Source organism: Rhipicephalus microplus, unplaced genomic scaffold, assembly GCF_043290135.1.
Source record: "Rhipicephalus microplus isolate Deutch F79 unplaced genomic scaffold, USDA_Rmic scaffold_182, whole genome shotgun sequence".
NCBI classification, from domain to species: domain Eukaryota; kingdom Metazoa; phylum Arthropoda; class Arachnida; order Ixodida; family Ixodidae; genus Rhipicephalus; species Rhipicephalus microplus.
In genome coordinates this window covers 241,988-260,942 of record NW_027464753.1, presented here as the reverse complement: position 1 = coordinate 260,942, position 18,955 = coordinate 241,988, and the positions used below count along the sequence as shown (strand labels likewise).

At 47.4% G+C, this 18,955-nt stretch overlaps 1 protein-coding gene across 1 annotated transcript in view; it reads right to left on the bottom strand.

Moving 5' to 3' along the window:
* The window catches only part of LOC142791688 (uncharacterized), a 99,962-nt gene that overhangs the window by 41,935 nt on the left and 39,072 nt on the right, over positions 1-18,955 (bottom strand). The window lies entirely within an intron of this gene.

The following is an 18,955-nucleotide window of genomic DNA, read 5'->3' as shown; positions in this document are numbered from 1 at the left end:
ATTAGACATTGTGCTATCATTGAATCGTGGCCGTATTTTTTTTACCAATGAAAGCTTACAAATTTTAGCTTTCTAGAGCAGACACTCTGCATAACAGTGGTCTCTAAAGTCACTTATTCTCTTTGGCCTTTGGACAAAGTTGATAGCCATTGTAGGCAGTCATACTGTATTTTTGCAAAAAATGAGCTCAAGTACAGTCTTGGCAATATTATGACACGGGGAAGCTGGTCACTTTAACAGGTAAAAAAAAAATGGTCAAGTACAAATGACAACAGAGACGGACTATGTAAGCCAGTTTCAAACAAAGGTCACACAGATGCAAAAAAAAAAAAAAGAATTTCTTAGGCACTTGGCTTTAGTAAGCCATCTTTAAAAGCACCACCATATACAGATTGCATCTTCCAGACAAATGCTACTCAATCTGGTAAAACTGCGTTGAGTATTGCTATAACATGAGTGTGTCCACCACCTAAAGTATTTCCCTTTGCTGATAAACTAACCATTTACAAAGGTAAGATCAGCCGCTACAGGAGTTCACAATTTAGTGACATATCAAGAATCCGCAACAGGTCTGCACGAATATCTGTGCAGTAAAACTGAACTGCTCGTACAACCCGGCTACACAACAAACTGTGCGTAAGCCTGCAGTAGAAAGTATATCGATAGGCACGATGCTGAAAGCAATGTCAAAACTTAGGGCTTTGAGAAAAGAATTCCGCAAATGACAAACTTATCATGAAAAAATTGGGAGTGCAATTTTGTATTTAACAAACACAGTTCACTAGCAGGCAACTATCGACCCAGTGACAGAAGTGCTGATAAATACATTATGACAACATGGTTACAGCTGATTGTCGCTTAACTCTGTCCTGTTAATATTGGGTACCAGGGAATCCCTCTCTAATGTGCCTGAAGCTCCTCCTGATCTGCCTAAGTACTAAGTCCATGGCAAATGTTTCTGTCGGGACTACAAGGGGAATGTCACGTGGTGCGAAATGCGCTCACCCAGCGAATGTCATGCGATGCTCCAGAACATGGTCAATTCAGCACAAATACATCCCCTGTGACTGAAATGTAATCTTGTGCGGAATCTGCATTCTGTTTGGCAGCGAAGGCTAGAGAAGACCCAATTGGCAAGCGTACTATATTAAGGTAAGATGAAGTTTCGGAGAAGGTGGAATACTTAAGTAAGTCACAGCTTTGCCGCAAAGACGAAGAAATAACGTGATAGCAACAAATTGGAACGCCATGCACAGATTGGCAAGCAGACTGAAATGTGCCCAGTGTTTCTCACGCACAAATGACGCACCAAATGTACTCACAGGCACAGATGGACGCGAATAAGCGTCTTAGTTGTTACTTCGCTCTGTCTGAAACCTTTTCGCAAACGAAGAATGTGTAACAATGGCAGTGACATTTGTGCGCCCGGTAATTACAACAGAATCGTTCTAGTGAAAGCCCAAAGCCAGCCAAGACGTACGATCCTTCCCACCGCGAGATAAGGGCGTGCGAGTGAGCGTCCACCCTCCTTCTCTCCGCAGGGCAAAGTGTGCGTGGGAAATGAGAGCGCGCGCCACTGCGTCGTGACAATGTGGCATCGCGCACTCATTGCGCCATCTTGTTGGTAATGCTGAAAACATAACAGTTCCCCTGAAATGGCCGTCACCAGTGGTAAGGGGTAGATATGAATAGCTTGCCGTTCGAACGTTGATGGAAATGCTCTTTCGTAGATCAGTGGTTAACGCCTCGCACTCACACTTCAGAGGCGACAAGTTTGATTTCGTACTCCGCAGTATTTTTGTGGATTATTTTTCTTCTTTGAATATTAATATATATATAAATACGTATACATATACGGTGAGTGACGCCGATGTCGATGCCGACGGCAAAATCCAGCTGAGAGTGTCCATATAACTGCTATCGCAATAATATGAAGACGTAAGGCGAAGCTCCAGAGAAGAAAGGAGGCAACACTGCTTTGTGGTGGCTGGTACAGTCACTGTTTCAGCGTGCTGCTATATAGATGTAACAGTTAAAAAATGCAGAAGCCGAAATTTTAAAGGAGCCCTGCAACACTTTTTGAGCATGGTGAGAAAACGCTGCCGATCGGTAGTAGAGGCTTCCGACAACACGCGAGCCAAACATTATAGCGATGCACGCGGCCTGGAATTCACAATAAATTATCAAAGTCAGCTAAAAATAGCTTTCTTTTCTCTCAACAAATCATGAAATTAAGCCCAATAGGCCCACCTATTAACCATTGACTGATTTGAACATGGCGCACTCGGTTGTAACAGAAGTCGCTGCAAGAGGCCGTCACTTGTCCACGCATGTGCGTGCGATTGCACTGAAAAAGCCGCGTTTTTGAAGAAAAAAAAAGGAAAAATGCTCAAGGTCACGAGGCACAAGTAGTGTTCTTTGTTTGCCCCTCCCATCCCTCCCTGCTCATCTTCCAGCACTTCCGTAGGGACAAGAGAAGAGAGAATGTGATTAAAGCGTGCGACAAATCTTTGCAATTCCGCTCGTACTGGACAGATTTTTAAAACTGTTGCGGCGTTCAATTTGTGAGGTAATATGCCTCCCAGTGAATTCTATGGTTACTCAAAAAAGTGTTTCAGGGCCCCTTTAAAGATCATGACCGTGGGGCAAAGTCCAGCCTAGAAATACGAGAAGTTCACAGTGCAAAGATGGTTCCAACTACTGTCGTCAGACATATATAAATTTCCCATACCGTAAATTACTTTCATATATGCTTCGCTGAACATTTCAGTGCTATTGCTGGTTTCGTGAAAGTTTTAAAATGTACTAAACTATGTGGACTGGGCATGCCATCTTATTAGATCAACCAAATCACATGAGATGATGCTGATACATTTTGTAAGGCTGACACGAAGTAATAACACGTGACAGCTTTCACCAGTCAAACCCAGACACAATGAAAACAAAAAAAAAAGAAGTTCAACTGCGGTAAGTTTGCACCAAGTCGTGCAAAATTTGGCACAGCAAAGCTAGTCGTCACCTGCTTGTCATGTTGACACACAGAAATCACAATGCCAGCGACGATTGGGTCGAGCGTGCTAGCCAGAAGAAGCAGCAACCAAAAGACGGGAGTGAGCATGTCCAGAATATATGGAAAGCTTGCCACTCTGAATGTATTCAAATTGCTGTCCTTGAGACCGCCGTCCTTGTTTCCCCTAGCTCTGCACGTTCACCATTATACAAGGCTAGCTGCATGGCAGCCGGTTGCTAGGCACAGCGAAATTCCGCTCTGTCCTGGTGTGACCTGCTTCAGATCAGCGTAGACAAGGCGCAACTCGATTTGACGTGGTGACGTCATCAGTAAGGGCGGCTTGGCTTTGTCCATGCGCAGATATGCCAGGTGTTGTCCAGATGTTAATTGGCTGGTTGCTAGGCAATGTGAGGTGCAAATACCTGTTCATAATGATGACAGTTTATTGTGGTCATCCGGTTTACCTCAAGCTTTGACATCTTAGCTGTTAAAAGGAGATGCATGTCAATGTTGCCTTTAATTAAAGCAATATTTCAATGTAGCATACAGAACATATGGCCGATAATATATGCATTAAATGTAATCAATGCAGCAGGACAAAAACCAAGTCTCAGAATCCATTGCCGCAAATAGAAAGGTTCAAGGAGCTCTAGACGGGCAATATCAAGCCATTTTCAGCACTCCTGCAATTGTGTAATGCTATCAGGTACAAGATTTCGAGCGAGCAAAAACGAAGGAGTGTCTTGCACTGCCTAAAGTATTGTTGCAAAAGTTTCTGACAAAAACACATTGACATACTGACACTCAGACCCAAACACAGTTGCCGGGTCGGGGTTTGTATTCCAATAAATTTTGTCTAAAGTCATCTGAATGGATGTCGGTCCTATGATGGTTGATACGGAAGCGGGTGAGCTGTGCAGCTTCTTCAGCATCTTGCAGATGTAAAGTTTTTTTTTTGTTGGTTATGTTCGATAGCATGGCAGCAAGTCATTGCAGTGTTCCTTCTGTAAACCAATTGCAAAGTCAGCACTGTTCTCTCACTCAGCCGAGTTGTAAGCACAGGTTACACATGAGAGGACAGTGTTCCTTTGTTACGGATTACGTGCGGCCCCGCGTGATGAACTCGTTCAAAAACCAGAGTGTCCAAACAGTCCATTTATGAAGAAAGGCCGTCATCACTGATGCTAATAGGTCCCTTTCGGTCAACCGTCACTGTCAACTGCTTCCCCTGGCGTGACGTTTCATTGTTGACTAGGCACTCCGGGGATTGCCTTGTGTGGCTAACTTACGAGGGGGGCTTGCGCAAGCAATACTCGTCCTTGCAGGACGTGTCTGCTGTCTTTGAGGAGACTCCTTTCAACCACCGTCAATTTTGCCAGCCACCTTAGAACGCCCGCATCTCAGGCAATAAATTTCAACGCCTGTTACTCTCGTCGGTGCGTGCCAGCGATGCGACCTTCCGCCTCGGAGTTCACCCCAACAATGCCAGCGCACCACCTCCTCGTTCTTCGAATCAGTTCTCGTGCCTTGAGTTCTCTCGAACATTCCAAGCACGCGCCTGTGCTACTTTGAATGCTCGCCGTCTTCATCTTCCAATCTCATGACTGTCGCTCCTGACACCCCTATCTTGCTCAATGTTATTGCACCTGGCTGACATGTTGGTGAAAGTCTTCTTTAGAGGTTTAGTAAAATGATATTGTCACGGGGTCGTGATCCACTTGTTTCCGAAAGCCGACGTCGGGAACGGCCCCAGTAGGTCCATACCAATCTGCTGGAAAGGTCGGCAAGGTGGATAAATTGGCTGCAGAAGTCCCGCTGGCCTTGTCGGCGGTGTCTTGCGTCGCTGACAGTCCCGGCATGTCCTCACATAACGAGTGACGTCGGTGGTAAGACGCGGCCAGTAGTACCTTTTTGTATCCTCGCGAGCGTGCGAGAAACACCGAGGTGCCCTGCCGTCGGATCGTCGTGCAGGGCCTGCAGGAGTTCTGGTCGCAGAGCTGAAGGCACCACAAGGAGATACTTAGCCCGAAGCGGTGAAAAGTTTTTCTTTTGTAGAAGACCGTTTCGTAGAAAAAACGACGCAAGTGCGCGCTTGAATACCTTCAGGACTTCGGTGGTCCTGCCTTCGAGGTATTCTATTAGGGCCTTAAGTTCCGGGTCGGCCCGCTGTCGTTCAGCGAAGTCGTCGGTAGTTATCGTTCCCAAGAAGTAGTCGTCATCCGGGTCGTCGGGTAGCGGTTGGTCGACAGGCGCACGAGAGAGACAGTCGGCGTCGGAGTGTTTTTTGCCGGACTTGTAAATGACAGTAATGTCATATTCTTGAAGTCTCAGGCTCCATCGTGCGAGGCGACCTGAAGGGTCCTTCAAAGTGGCTAGCCAACACAAGGCGTGGTGGTCACTCACAACTTTGAAGGGCCTGCCGTAGAGGTATGGACGAAATTTCGACGTAGCCCAGATGATGGCGAGGCACTCCTTTTCTGTTGTGGAATAATTTGCTTCTGCTTTGGATAGCGATCGGCTGGCCTAACTAATAACCCTTTCAAGTCCGTCAGCCCTCTGCACAAGAACGGCGCCAAGACCTACGCTGCTTGCGTCAGTATGTATTTCTGTCTCGGCGGATTCGTCGAAATGGGCAAGTAACGGAGGCGTCTGGAGGCGATGTTTAAGCTCCTGGAAAGCGTGTTCCTGCGGCGTTTCCCACTTGAACTCGACGTCGGCCTTGGTAAGGTTAGTGAGAGGATCGGCGATGCGGGCGAAGTTTTTCACGAACCGCCATAATAGGCGCACAGGCCCAGAAATCGGCGCACGGCTTTTTTGTCAGTGGGCGGCGGGAATTCCGCGATGGCGGCTGTTTTCCGTGGATCAGGACGAACTCCAGACTTGCTGATAACGTGCCCCAGAAACAAGAGCTCTTCATACGCAAATCTGCACTTTTCTGGCTTCAGTGTGAGTCCGGAAGTCTTGATGGCTTGAAGTACAGCTTCAAGGCGCCGAAGATGCTCGTCGAAACTCGAGGAAAACACGACGACGTCGTCCAAGTACACAAGGCAAGTCTGCCACTTCAAACCTGCCAGTACTGTATCCATAACGCATTGAAAAGTTGCAGGCGCTGAGCAAAGGCCGAAGGGCATCACCTTAAACTCGAAGAGGCCGTCCGGTGTTATAAACGCCGTCTTCTCTCGGTCTCTTTCGTCGACTTCGATTTGCCAATAGCCAGTCTTGAGGTCCATTGACGAAAAGTACTTGGCGTTATGGAGCCGATCAAGTGCGTCGTCTATTCGTGGGAGAGGATACACGTCCTTTCTTGTGATTTTGTTCAGGCGGCGATAATCGACGCAGAAACGTAGGGTCCCATCCTTTTTCTTCACTAACACCACGGGGGATGCCCATGGGCTCTTGGACGGCTGGATAATGTCATCCCGCAGCATTTCATCAACTTGTCTCTTGATGGCCTCACGTTCTTGCGTCGAAACCCTGTACGGACTCTGACGGAGTGGTCTGGCATTTTCTTCGGTTATGATGCGATGTTTCGTGATTGGGGTCTGCCGAATTTTCGATGACGACGAAAAGCAATCTTCGTATTGCAGGAGCAGGGCCTTGAGCTGTTCTTGCTTATCGTTCGGAAGTCTGGGATTGACGTCGAAAGCTATGGGAGGGGCTTGGTTCCTCTGAGCAGGTTCCGCAGAATCGGCGAGGGCGAAAGCACTGGTGGCTTCGACAATTTCTTCGATGTATGCGACCGTTGTTCCTTTGTTCACATGTTTGTACTCATTGCTGAAATTTGTGAGCATAACCGTTGCTTTGCCTCCCCGCAACTCTGCAATTCCTCTTGCGACGCAAATATTTCGGGTGACCAACAGATGCTGACTGCCTTCAACGACGCCTTCGAAGTCAGGTGATTCAGGAGCGCCGACTGAAATAATGGCGCTTGAGCGAGGCGGAATGGTGACTTGTTCTTCCAGCACATTCAAGGCATGGTGTCCAGACGGCGTGCGCGGCGGTAGTGCTTCTTCTGTGGATAACGTTATCGACTTTGTTTTTAGGTTGATGACAGCACCATGGAGGCATAAGAAGTCCATGCCAAGGATGACATCTCTCGAGCAACGCTGTAGGACTACGAAGTCTGTAGGATAAATACGGCCGTTAATGGTGACTCTCGCTGTGCAGACTCCTGCAGGCATTACGAGATGACCTCCGGCTGTGCAGATTTCAGGGCCTTTCCAAGCTGTCCTAACTTTCTTTAACTTCGCAGCGAACGACCCACTGATGACAGAATAGTCGGCTCCAGTATCGACGAGAGCGGTCACACTATGGCCGTCGATAAGAACGTCGAGGTCGCTAGTTCGCCGTCTCGCATTACAGTTAGGGCGTGGCGTCGGGTCACGGCTGCGTCGGCTTGTTCCGCTGCTTTCAGGTTGCGTCGTCTGGCCACCTTTGGTAAGTGAGCTTTTGCCTTCAGGGCTTTTCCTGGTTGGGGTTGTGTTCAAAAAGCTCCGTCGCGTCGGCGTCGTCGTCGGAGGATCTTCGGTAGTTCGTCGCACAGCAACCGCACCTCCATCGGTTGCTGCCCTTAGTTTCCTGGATACGGGCTAGGAGACCGGCCCCGCGTTGGGCCAGAGTACTGCCGGGGGTGTGGTGACATGCGGCGGCTGGGCGACGGCGAACGGGAAGGACTTCGTGGTGTCCATTGAGTTCCTGCCAGGTAGTCGGCGATGTCACGTGGCCGATCTCCTGGCTGCGGACGCGGTGCATTGACGGCGAAGCCACGCAGTCCCATCTGTTGGTACTGGCAACGGCGGTATGTGTGCCCGGCCTCGCCGCAGTGGTAGCAGAGCGGGCGGTTGTCAGGTGCACGCCAAACGTCCGTTTTCCTCGGTGCACTGCGCTGGCCCGCTGGGGAACGGTAGGACGTCGGTTGGGGTGCTGGTGGCGGTGGCGTCTGGCGACGGAAGTGTGACGGGGCGGCGTTTTGGCGTGGACGGGGAGGAGCGCTGTGGCGCACTGCAGCGGCGTAGCTCATAGTTTCTGGCTCGGGCGGCGGTGTTTCGGGAATTCGAAGCGATTGCCGGACTTCTTCTCGCACAATGTCGGCGATTGAATCCACTTGAGGCTGCGCCGAAGGCAACAGTTTGCGCAGCTCTTCCCGCACGATCGCTCGGATCGTTTCACGCAGGTCGTCGTAGTCACTGGCTTGAGCAGCAGCGCATTCTGGAGTCAGGCGACGATTATACTGTCTGGTGCGCATGTCCAGCGTTTTTTCGATGGTGGTCGCCTCGGATACAAATTCTTGGACGATGTTCGGTGGGTTCCTCATTAGTCCCGCGAAAAGCTCCTGTTTGACCCCTCGCATGAGGAAACGAACTTTCTTTTCCTCAGGCATGTCTGGGTCAGCCTGACGGAATAGGCGGGTCATCTCCTCTGTGAAAATTCCAACCTTTTCGTTTGGTAGCTGAACCCGGGTCTCGAGTAGAGCAGCGGCCCTCTCTTTGCGAGCGACGCTTGCGAACGTTTGAAGAAATGCGCCGCAGAAGACATCCCACGTTCGGAGCGTGGACTCCCGATTCTCTATCCAGGTCCTTGCGGTGTCTTCCAGGTAGAAGTACACACGACGGAGCTTTTCTTCGTTGTCCCAGTGGTTGAGGGCGGCCACACGGTCGTATGTTTCTAGCCAGGTTTCCGGGTCTTCAAACGATGAGCCATGGAACGTTGGTGGTTCCCTGGGTTGATGAATGACGATCGCGGGCTGGGACGCTCCGGTTGTCATTGTCGCTGCCGTCGAGGTCATGGTCTTGGTCTTCCGCGCCTTGTCTTGTAGCAGGCCGTACTCCGGTGGGAGACCTTGCTGTCGGCGGCTCGTTCGCTGCTCTTGGTTGGTGTCGGTGTCTTCTCCGCGAAGGGGGCTGGGTTCACGGCTTGACGGGGGCGTCCGGTACATGAACGAAGCAGCACCTCCACCAGATGTCACGGGGTCGTGACGAGGCCAAAGACAGAAAACTTCGTGTTGGGATGTAACTGTTTATTTGGGCGAACCTGTGCCCGGTAAAGGGAAAGTCTAATTACAGCAGCAGTCTTGCACAGATAGCAGTCTCGGACTGATAGCGGCGAACGCAGCGTCGGCCTTCGATCAACAACTGACTAGCGGCGAAGCGCGTCGGCATTTATACTCCCGCCGTCGAATGCTCTAGCGCTATCGTCGGCGGCGGCGTACGTTCCAGAACAATCTGTACCATTCGCACAGTGGGCGTGATCTTATCGAAATGATCTACTACAGTCCGGAACCCTCTCGAAAACTGCAGGCGCGGTTTGCGCTGAGAATCGTGTGGTGTTTTGGGACGATAACAAAAACTTGGGAAAAGGAACGTGGCAATATGTCTGTTAATAATGGTGGTTGTTCTCAGGTGTTAGCTTGGCTGTAGTGCAGGATCACTTAATTAAGCTGAGTTGTAAATACCATTTCCATGTCAATAATTAGGACCTCCAGGTGACCGATTATAGTAAGGTGTTCTTTACAAAGAATTTTGAGACTTTAGTTGCTCTACTTAGGAACAGGCTTTCAATATATTGGGGCAACAGGTAGCCACAACAATCCACTTATGACAACAATGAAAAGAGCCTTAACAACTTCATCCTGATATGTTGAAATGCTCAGCAAGGTGGTTCGACAACCTACGAAAACTCACCAGCCCACCTCAATGACCTCGTGAATTTTCGAAAATCAGGAAAATATCTTGACTTAATGGGCGGTGTTGGTGTTCAGGCACTGCCAGTAGTATTCCTCTTGAATCCTAGCAAGCACATGGAAAAACCAGAAGAGCTCAGCTGTTGGATTATCAAGCATGACATGCAAAACGTCTGACGGCTGTGCTGATTCTAGAACTAGAATGTACTATACTTTCTCGCATATTACCAACCCCCACATTAACCAGCACCCCGAACTACAACAAGCGGAATATATACAGAAAGCTCCTCACACATTATCTATGCACATCAACTGCAGAAAAAGGTTTTACACCACTGTAATCATATATTGAAAAAACAACACTTTCATATTCAGTTTCAGTCACCAGGGTCATTGCCCTGCCCTCATCTCACTTTCAGGCATCCCAGTGCCTGCGACCTCGATCGCATTGTCAAGAAGCCATTTTTGTAAACCTAAATCAGTATATAACCAGCAGCACTGCTTTTGCACTAAATTTTATATATTCTTTAAGGATTCTGGGTGTTTAGCGTGGCACTAATGCACATTTTGTAGATAGCTTTATAAATCAAACAGACCTTCGGTTGCCGACTGGACTGTATTGGCTCAGGAAGTCTATACCGAGAATAATGTCTTTCCAGCCTACTTGTAAGATTGCTAAGGTTGCTGGATCATTACAGCCATGAATAATTGCTTTTTACATACAGGTTCCAGTCGGCATTATTAAATGCTTTCCATCTGAATGAATTTATGGGCCCTTTAATGAAGTCTGCAGTGCCCGTGTCATGGCTTTGTTATAGAATTTTCATTGCCTCTGTTCACCAAAGGTGACTATGTGGCCACCGAGAAGCATATTGTATTTGGTGGTTAACATTAAATTAACGTGTTTACTGCATTGTGGGTCATCGTTGGGTCATGGCCTGAGCTCCCCATATGCGGCTGAGAATGCTTGTGTATTTATCTGCTCATGGCTGCGGTAACTTTATGACTCTTGAATGCAGAGCTATAATTTTTGCTGCAGAAGGATAAACATGCCCAGGATAATACTTTTCTGGTGTTACAGGCTATGACCGACCAGTGACCCACGACACACTCGATAAAAATATTTTTGTGCTATCTGTGGCATGATCCAACGATGACCCACGCGCCAAAGCTCTCGATCTTGTGCAGCTGTCTGAAGATTGAAATTACAACTAATATATATTGTCTATTGCATTGGATGCAAGGTAACACGATTGTTTCTAAGAAGTTGAGTGGCGGCACGTTTGTCCATCGCATTACTTGCAAAATTTTCCAGTAGCTTTTAAAATACTAAGTGTAAAAGTGTTCCTGACTGCTCCCAAACTCTACAGCACGCCTAATAAAGGTTCGTGCCTTTTACAAACGCGAACGAAAGCACAGCATGAAAGAAACAAACCAACATATCACAGAAATTAACTTCATGTGTTTCTTAATGGCAAGCACTTTGTATTTGAACACTCATTTATGAAAAAAAGACAGAAAACAGTTTAGTATTTCTTAAATAAACATGCCAAACATCTGCTTCAAAGGTGGCAGCATTAAGTCGTTTGTTAATGCTCCTACTAAATTTCAACTCTACCTACCTCACGAAGAATTCTATCACAGAAACGAACTTCATGTGCTTTTTTAAAGCAAGCATTTTGTATATAAGCATCGATTCACGCAAAGAAGGCGGAAAACAGCTTTGCATCTTATAAATAAATGGCCCAAAGGTGGCAGGACCACCTCATTGGAGCAAAAGGTAAGAGGCATAGTTACATGCCCCACTCCAGTGGTAACTCCGCATATAAAACCAGACCAACAAAAGGCATGCCATAGTGAGCGTGTTAAGATTAGGTTGTGGTGACGAGTGATGGCTGCATTGTGTTGTCCTGTTCTTGTAACATTGTGCCATAACATCAAGTGGTGAAGTTTTGTTGTTTTCACGTGACAAGAACTACTGCCTGTCCATACTGGAGTTACAGCGTCAAAGGAACAGTGTTATTTGATGTTATATTGCAACGCTAACTAAATGTTGTTGCTGTAACAAGCGAGAAGGTTCAGCACATTTTGTTTCTTACGTCTTGCATTAGTTGCAGAAGGAAAGTTCTGCAACCAAAAATCCGCATGTTGTGAGACCACCTCACTGAATAGATATCGTGAGAAGCCTCCATTTACGAAATAAAACCTGGATTATGCGCTGCGCTTAACTAAATCTTATTCGAGAATTTTCCATGTGGCCACAAAAGTATGTTCGAGAGTAATATCCTAAATCTGGTACGTGTTTTCACACTCTACAGAGTTCCTACTCGCCAACAATACTGCGAGATGGAGGGCCACCGTAGTGTCGTTCAGTGATACCGAGAAGACACGTGTTCTTAGCCTGTTACTCATACATGATTGAATAATAACACTCCATTTTTCAAAAATCTGTGCAGTAGGGTGCTGGGTATAACAAAATTGAAAACCTCAAATCAATTCAAGTTTATCATCCACGTTTCGATGTGTTTCCGAAACATGGTATGTATGTGCTTGTGATTTCAGCCCTTGTAGGTATGTGTTTAGTGCACCTAGACAATCCAAATTTTGAGCTCAGTGACATAAGTGACAGCCAGTGAGGGTGAACTAGTGGGGTTGATCTCTAGCTGTCCCTGACATCGAGTGTCTTCAGAATTATTATTTTCAATTCAACATTGTGTAATTTCACCAATGGTGTAGTGGATCGTTTATTATAGCAGTGCCACCGTGGGCCTTTTGGTATGGCATCATTAATTGTAAAAGTGAACAAAAAAGATTAGCGCAGCTTGCGCTAAATCACGCAATGCTGCATCAGAACAGATCAGGTGGGCACCCAGCTGCTCTCGTCTTCACTAGGCATTTACCCACTTACCTGTCCCTCTCCTAACCCTTGCTAGAGACATACCCTAAAATGCCGAGCAAGTACCCCCCTCCCTTTTTCATGAGATCTGAAATAAGCAACAAATAATTGCCAATGACTGGTCTGAGAAGTGACCCCTCCCAAATCTGGCCAGATTATTTTTCACCATAGTGGGGGCGCTGGCTCAGCATTGTACAGTAATCCATGTTTATAAACAGCGGCAGGCGCCGTCGGCATACTGAGGCACTTGTAGCAACGTTGCAGCGCGCAGGCTCCGCCCAGACCATAGCCTGCCACTGCCTACTACAAACACATGACAACAGGCACAGCAGGTGCAAAGCTGCCTTCGAGCCCTGCGTGTCATGGCACATTCCACGTGTTGATGGAAGAGGCTCTTCCTGCATTTTACGGTATACTTGGCAATGCTGGCTGTTGGTTGGTTGGTATGTTCGGTTTAACGTCCCAAAACCACCATATGATTATGAGAGACGCGCTATGCTGGCTGTTTTCTATATCTTCAGTCTGTGTCTTTCTATAGGTCTCTGTCTCTCTATGTCTATTTGTGTATCTCTTTTTACATATTTTCCTGCCTTTTTTCCTTATCTTTGTCTTTCACTCTCCCTCTCTTCGTAGTCATTGTCTTCAATTCTATCTTTTTTAACTCATTCTTATTAGATGCAAAGCAGCTCTTTGACTAGCCTGAATAACGCTGTCCCTCCGTGTCTCCGTGCCACCGCACCGCATTACCCCACCGCAGTTGTTGGAATGATGCCAAGTAGGTCAAGTTGCAGCTGCACGTTGACGTCACTCTTTCCCTCACCCACGGCAGCTGCTGGCTCCTTCCAATGCAACTAGGTGGTGTTGCTCCTCCGTCCGCTCGCTTCACCCTCTCCACTACCCACAACGCTCGACCGCACGTTCAGTGGAAACACACTTTCGGCTCGTTTATCTGCAATGAAACTTACACGAAATCCAACCCACCTCCCGTGTCTTTGCATTTCAAAGAAACGTTTACTCGAGTAAAGGCTACACTGAGTTTCGCTTGACACCATTCTTCCAGCACCCGCGTCGATGCCCGTTTCAGCCGGTTCAACAGCGTGTGCACAGCTGCTTCTTCGCATCGCACCATGGTTTTCTTCGAAGAGATAGTCCATAATTTTTTTTCTATTGCTTTCTTTCTCTCTCTGTACTCATTCTTCTTTCCACTTCACACTTGCAACTGTCCTTTTGGCCCATACTCCCTTTTCCTACCCCTGTGCTATGCTATATCGAACAAGGCTATGCTATGTTCTGCTGGTGTGCCTAGATAGTTCAGTGGTTGTGACGCTAGCATGTCGAATTGTGAGAATGCAGGCTTGAATCTCGCCTCACCAAAACACTTTTTCGTCACCAAGAATTTCTTTCTCTATACTCGTTCCCTCCCCTGTCAGAGTGATTGTATAATCTCTCGCCACACATATCGGCGCACATGTCCTGACAGCAAAGCAAAAGAGGAAAGCGATGAAGAAGAATCAAAGGAAGCGAGCGTTGGTTCATGACCCGATGATAATTTTAAATCTATGACACACTGCAAACCTCGACCACAACTCTGCTGTAAAAAGAACCTAAGTCCTATCTTGGCACTACTGGAACTGCAAGTGACAGAGCAGCTTATTTCTCTGGTGCCATGTTAGAAGATGCTACACATATCTGGGCTGGTGAAAGGCGCACCGACTAAAATTGGTCAGCTGATCGCACAGATCGCACCAAAGTTTACAAGAGTAGCCAGGATCCATGTGTGGCCTCTGAGCTTGTTCAGACAATGGGGCAGAAGGCGCTTGATCTTAAATTTAAATCATTTTATCGATTCATGCTTACAACATTAATGCATCTAGTCCCTCTGCCTCAACCACCCATGTGTCAGCATCGCAACGAGATCAGTACACTGCTCACTTCTGCTGCACTGTCTAAAATATTTATATCACTGCAGCCACCTTGTCATGTAAACTTTCTGTAAAAATGAAAAGGCACTGAATATAAGAACAGTGCAACAGACAATGACTGACGAAGATAACAGACACCAGTGCTGCATATCTCATATTTAAATTGAAGCGCCTGTAAGGGCTCGTTTTTGCTTTGCTGTGTCCGTTAATATTTGTCGTTTACGCTGTTCTTATATCCAATTATGTCTCACCAGCCTGTCCAAGTTTCCACAATAAATATAAAACTTTTGTTTGGAAAAAAAAACAGAAAGTGTTCCATATTAAAAAAAAACTTCCTTATATACCTGTTTGTTTGGAGTAAGCTTTGTCAAGAACCGTGGGAAATAGTTTATACTGACTGCCGACAGGAAATCAGGACGACGAGAAGGAAGCTTACAGAAGAATGTAAATGCTGTGAAGAGCATTAGGATCAGCAGCTTAGTGTTATCACTAACAAAAAGAAAGTAAAATCACTGCTTTCTAGCAGTTCTTACATAAGGCAGAGTTTTAAAGTTTATTAAAATAAGAGCTATGCACCCAGTGGTGGAATAGACAGTGTTATTTGTAAAATTAGCATATTCAGTGTTCTTGCTGAACATGCACGGTAGTTTTCTGTCCAAGAGTGTCGAAGACGTACTTTTACGACAAAGACACAGCCGTAAGGCAACTTTTCCACCTACCAATTCAAATTTCATGCCGCAATGACAATGGATGCTCACAGAGAAGTGCTGCCACCTCCCAGGACTTACAAGCATTAAAAATGATTCTATTTTCTTGTGGAGGTAAATAGAACTCATTTCTAGCGTCGGCACGTCGTGCCATCTGCTGCAACGCCAATGGGCAACGTCCTTTCATGGCTTAGGTTTTGCAGCCTGTTGGCAATAAAAGCGTGCTCCCCCCCCCCGAAACCTGAATTTTATTTTTATCGGCATTTTCTAGCAGAGGCGGTGGAAGTTGATTTCCATGTTCATTGGAACTGCTCTGCTTCTTTTATTGAGATAAACGATGCATTTCCCTTCTCCTGGATTACTGGATTTACTCTGGCCATGGCAGCCACATGCAGAGAAGATGCTGTGTGTTTGTCAGCACAACTCATGGCTCCAAGAAGAGAGCAGCGATGTATGTTAGGTGTGCAAACGGCGATAAGGCACTTTGCATAGTTCTGTCTTTTAAGGAACACCACGTTCTGAAATACTTGTTACAAGTAAAGGAGAAAGAAGCGGTGGCGGGCACGTGCTTGAGCCAGAGGCACTGGCTTGAGCAATTGTTTCGTTGACCATGGATGTAGGCAGACGATCGAGTCCGGGTCTCCTTCTGTTTCTTACACTGCGTTCTGGTGCCAATACCCGCTTGGTCGTCTGGCCCTAAACTCTCACCTATAGATCGACTCGACATCAAGCGCTGCTTCTACCGGGCCGCCATCACGGAGGCCATTTGGTGCTCGACACTCTTCTAGCCGACTCAACGATCCCCGCTCTCAGGCTCAAGGAGCTCCTCACAATTATCATCGCAAAAAGCGCCCACCTGATGAACGTCGACAGAGAGATCTGGGCTTACCTTCACTACGAAGACAGACTTAGAAGCGGACCTGATCGTAGCTAGTGATTTTGAGGACAAAGTCAAGGGAGAGCTCGCCGCACAACCGAGCCGTGGTCGTGAATCCCACCAGCATCAGCTGCCGTTACTACCACTGCACCCAGCAAGCCTCTCGCATCCACATCGGAGCCCGCTGCGGCGGCGTCTTCGATCAGCCTTTCAACCCCTCTCGCCTCAACGTTGAAGCAGGCAGCAACTTCATCTTTGTCCGGCATATTGACTCCTCTCGCTTTCACAATGGAGCAGACCACAACTACACATTCGACCGGCCTCTCGTCTGCTCTCGCTTCGACGCCGTAGCGGGCCGAGACTTGACAGTCAAACTCACCTCAATGTCATAGCACACTGCGACTTCGCCTTCAACTGGCCTCTCGACTGCTCTCGCTTAAACGTGTCAACAAGCCACGACTTCACCAACAACCAGCCTCAAGACCTCTCTTGCTTCATCGTCCCAGCAGGCCGTGACGTTACCTTCTCGCGGCCTCCTGATTGCAATGCCAGTACCTCACATCACACTAACCCAGGCTATGCAGTTCGTCCCACACAATCCTGTAGATAACTTGCCTCGAATCAAAACACACCGGCTGAAAGAGTTTCTGGTACATGCCGCAAGATCTGTTGCTTTCCATGCAATTTACGGCGCTTCAGTGCGAGGATTCGTCCAGAAGGCACGCTGTGGAGAGTTCGATGACCAAAAGAAGCCTCAACTGCGCCATGCGCACCGACTACAAGGACCTGGTTTCCCACCATCTGAGCTGCAGTTCGCCACGGCAATTCCTTATCCCAGACAAAGAGGACAAACGCACGGACGGCCTGTTGCGCGGCCCCTTCCACCTGCAGAACAGCTCTCGTGAGCAACGACATGCGGAGCCCTACTACTTGCCCTAAAGGCTCCTCAAGCTCGATCCTGGCGGTAGCGTCTCTACCCAGCCCAAGCAAGTCGATAATCGGTACGGCGAGCAGCAGCGCTGGTACGAGCCACACTCAACTAAGTATATGTACAGCACGACCGCTTACGACATTGCCAAATACCAGAAGATGGCGTCTCATGTCAGAGACCTGCGCTGGATGTACCATCACTACACTACATAGCTCCAGCGCTACGCCATGTACATTATGCAGAGAACCAGTACAAACGAGGACTATCGCAAAAAGGGACACTGTGATCGACAAGTCGTCGGGATGCTCCCGCAGCGATGTTTCCAAAATCACCGCCATGACTCGGAGTCATGCATCTGAAAACGTCAGCTCCGTGTGTGCCATTGTTTGCGAGGCCCAAACTGACGAGACTCCGCTACCAGCAACAGCACACGTCGACGAACCTCTGCTGCCTTCGAAAAAGGCCGAAATTCCCGTCCTTGGTGAGGTCACTACTGAACAAAACAGGGATGCTTCGACATCGTCGCCAGCCTCATTAAGTAAGGAAAAAGAATAATTGTTGATCCCAGAGTAATAATTAAGCTTGGATTCACCAGCAGACCAAGCTCACGCTAAAGACTACTTGACTCCCAAAGTGGTCAAGCACGAAATGATTGTGCAGCAACTACAGAGGCATCATAAGCAATGCCATCTACGGCTCACGAGCATGAATCTAAAGAAGTATGAGATTTATAGGGAAACCTTGCTAGTCTATGACAGCAGGCCAAAATCAGGCACCTCCGACTACAAAAAGCCATGCAAGAAGTGCAAAATTCATGAGCAGGAGTTTTTGCGTCATTCTAAAGCAACCAGTAGTGCCAAGCAGGGATGCGAACTCATCTGGTCACATGACGAAAACCTCAAGATGGCTCACAACGTGACCCCTAAGTCCTATGACCATTACAGCGATGATGGACGACTTCTCCCACAAGAGAAGCCATCGCCTCCTTCCATGCTTCCCATCGTCATTGGCAAAGCCCTTCAGTCACCGTTTAACAACTCCTGCAGACTCACTCAATGTTTTCTAAAACGTGTGCAACTTTGTCGACTGAGGGAGTGTTACAAAGATGAAAAAAGGAGTGGCGGGCACGAGCTTGAGCCAGGGTCGCTGGCTCGAGCAGTTGTTCCGTTGACCTTGGATGTAGCCAAACAATTGGGTCCGGGTCTCCTTCTTCGTTTCTTACCATACTTATACAACATTTTGAAGGTCTCAGTAATGCTGACATAAAAAGAACTGTTTCTAATTTTTTGTACCATTTTTTTGCAACTTTACACATTTAATACATTCCAAAACTGCAAAAAGCGAATTGACAATCTAAGAAAGTTTTTTTTCCCTAGAAAAATTGAACACTCAAAGAATTAACAGACAGGAAGACAGAGATATAAAAAGAAAAAGAAGGTTGATATCCTATTTCACTGTAAGAGACTAATTACCAATATCCCGTTTGACACGAGGGAGTAGCGAGGCAAATACAAAAAAAAAGGTTGTGTGAAGAAACTAGAGAATTTGCAGACACATCTTCGAATCAGCTAGTTCTGAACGGGCATAGCTGGAGATTGCTGGGAAAGGCCTTTGTTCTGGGAGTGGATGCAAAAATAGGCTGATGATAAATTCACCGTTATGTAACCTGTTGGGTACATACGATAGATTTGGCTGGTTCTTACCGCACTCCAATAAGGACTTACGCAAAGCCTGCTTTTGAATGAAGATAAAGTGTGACCAACCCAAACGCACGCCCAACTGCTAGCTTTGCAACTTAGCTAATCGAAGTGGTCCCCGTCTTTTTTGCTGTCCCTGTTTCCTTCCGCGGAGCTTTAACTAGATCTAGGCCAGATTAACTGACATGGGCAGCAAGAAATGTGCCAGCAGCCCTTTTTATAAATAAACAAGGTGA